Genomic DNA, 3271 nt, shown 5'->3' on the forward strand with positions numbered 1-3271 from the left:
TATACCTTTTTTTTTTTTTTTTCTTTCTTCAAACTTGTTTTTCTACAAATGAGTCAAATTTCCCATCTTCACTGAGGGCGAGGCCTTTGGATAAGCTTTAACCCTGGAATAATTTTTTTTTTTTTGTCTGCAGTGTTTTGCATAAATTTTCTCACCGCCTCCTCTTGAGATCACTGCTCTGAAGAAAAGTTTTGGGATAATCTTCTTTCTGAGATAAACGTCCACCTGTGTCCGTGTTCAAGTTTGGTTCATAAATACACAGAGTAGCTGAAACCGAAGGGAGCATTAGTTTAATCCACACTTCCTAGGCTTTACCATGTTTTGACAATAATAAAATTCAGTTTAGATTAAAAAGGACAGAGGGGGGGGGGGGCTTTGATTGGTTGCAATTTATTGCTTGAATTAAATCATGTTATCAGTTGGTTTGTATTTCCTTCCATGTTTCAGAAAACATTGTTCTGTATACAGTGGTTTACATATTTTATGGTATCCCGGGGTAAAGCTATTTAAAAAATCTCTACACCCCAACCTTTTTTTTTTTTTGCAGTAGCATAATCATATACTTGAATTCTAAATTTCATGTTCACTTCAATTACTCTGATGGTGCACACACTTTTGCTCTCACTCCTCCTTTTTCTTGGTAGGGGAGAGTTTAGTTTTAACTACAGTTAAAACTAGTTTTAACTGTAGAGTTTAGTTTTAACTAAACTTACAGTAAGAGGGATATTAACCATTCCTCTTTCCACTATCTACATCATTATCTGACCAACGGTCTAGTTAAAGCCCTGGTTGAGTTTAGCCAAGTCCACATGTGTTTGTTTGGTTAGGACTAAAAAAAAAAAGGCTTTTCTTCGGCACTCCTTTCATATAACCAGTTGGCACATGGATGGCCTCTAATGGTTGATATGGTCCGTGATGCTACTTATTGTTGCAGCTCTCTTACATTGAGCTTTAAATGTTTTATTTTTTTAATTTTTATTTAATTTTTATTTTTTTACCTCCTAGTCCTTTTCGGTAAAACAAATGGGCCTCTGAGTGACATCTATACCCCTAGGAAACAAAGTTATGGATTAATAAAGTGACTGATCAACTTAAAAAAATATAAAAGAATAAAATGTTAAAGTTACATTTAGATATTTAGGGAACATTGACAGTTGTTGCCGAAGTGATATTTGAGGAAATAAAAGAGCAATTTAAAGAGTTTTTTCCCCCCTCTTTCGGATTATTCTCAATGTTTCAGTATAAGATTATGCAATCTGCAAGGGGGGTTCTGGTATTTATCAATATACATCTGAAATAATCAGAATCAAACTTATTCTCTTTGCTTCCTGCTTCATATCCATTTCCCCATTTCTAGAAGCACTTTAAGCACCTCTCAGTTCAACGTAGAGAATTAGTGGGGGGCAGACAGAGCAGTAATTGTTCCTGCTCTGCGGGGGTTGTTTCCGAGACGTCGTCATTGCTTCAGACACCTGATGATTGCAGAGTGTTGTGCTCCAAGCCCCGTTGCTTCTTTGTCTAATCTGTTGCTTCCTCTCATTTGCAGATTGAGTTTAAATAATGTCTCACAATGCTTCACAATACTGCATGAAGTCGGTGATAGGCAAGTTTTAAAATGTATCTAATCAAAGTGTTACCACGGTGTTCATAATGCCTGTTTCACGCTATCGAGATCCACTGTGTATCGTCACCTCTGCAGTTACGAGAGCTGCGAAGATAGCTTGCAGTGATTATACACTACATGGAAAATAAGCGAGGTTAATTCTTTAAATATCTGCAAGCAAACACCAAACATGGACATGTTCTGTTTTTGTCTCTGTAAATGTATTTTTCTTCTTTTCACGTCAAGAAATATTGAGTTGGAAAAAGGTTGAGTTTGAAAATGACTGAAGATGTACCGAAGCTGATGGTCTGTATATATTTGACGAATTTAACTGCTGTTCTCATCAATGATGCTATATCACTGGTCTTTGAGTGTCCAGTCCTTTCTGTTGTGATGAACATGCACACATTCTGCTGCAGCGATGTCGCCGTCAATACAAGCTTACCTCTCAAAGCAAATAGGCAATTTTCAGAACATTATAGCCATAGAATACAACATCAGTGCCTTTAAAAAAAAAACACATCTATTATAGGCGCATCTGTAATAGTTTCACTGATTTTTATAATTTGATGGCACAATTTATTGCTAAATGTAGCAACTTGTGATTTTACAAAGCTCTTATTAATATATTTTGTTTGCTATGCAGTTTCCTGTTTAAAATCTCTTACCCAAAATTATTTAAGCTTTAGTTGCACTAAAGATTTCCCCATTTAGTCACACTGCCCCGTTATTCTAACTTTGCCTTTCTAGTAATGTTTGATGACCCTGTTGGAATTTTAACTTACGTTTACAAACACCCGGACCTGATTTTAAGTGGTAAAGACCTGTTTTTATCTAGACATCCCTTTGTATGCGAGTTGTTCCTGCAATTTTTTTTTAGTTATTTATTTTTTATTTTTTTGGACCGGGGCATTAATCTACGGTTAAAACGTGTCACGTTTTAACCACTCTATGATTTACCATTTGTAAAATATTCAGAAAACCTCTACTTTTCACTGTTTTTAAATACATGATGCACTTTACAATTGCTCAGCCGAAAGCTCATGAAGAAGCTGAACACATGCGTTACCCATCTTGAGTTAGGAAGATGTTGCAATGCTGGACGTCACCCCTATCTTATTGGATCCCTTGTAATTCCCTTGCTCCCCCGTGCGGCAGAATGGTGGTACTTCATCTTGAAGCCAAACCTGAAGTTAAAAGCTTGCCCCCATAATCAGTAAGGCTTCAAAGGGGGATTACATGTAAAATATTAAATTCTTAGAGCGGACTTTTTTGGTAATAAAAAAAATAGAACGCTATTGTATTTCAGTGCATGTGTAAATACGATAATATTGGTAATCCTAGCTCGCCCGTGGTCAAAATAAAAAAAAGGGGTACTGAAGCAGTAAATGTCATATGATTAGCAACATTAGTAGTGGAAGTCTTATTTTAAGGAGAACTTTGCTTTTCTACTAATGTTTCAATGGTCTGACTAGTTGTCAACCAGATTAATTAAAACTATAGAAGGCAACAGCATCAGAATAGAGAAAAGCACTAAAATATCTCCCTCTGGTCAGCCTTGCTACTCGCCGTGATGCAATAGGTCAGCGCATGCGTAAGAAAGTTTAGTTTCTGACGTAAAATTAATCACTAATAACGTCTAATATTTGAGCTTTTAGCAATAGTGTT

This window comes from Fundulus heteroclitus, chromosome 3, assembly GCF_011125445.2.
Source record: "Fundulus heteroclitus isolate FHET01 chromosome 3, MU-UCD_Fhet_4.1, whole genome shotgun sequence".
NCBI lineage: Eukaryota > Metazoa > Chordata > Actinopteri > Cyprinodontiformes > Fundulidae > Fundulus > Fundulus heteroclitus.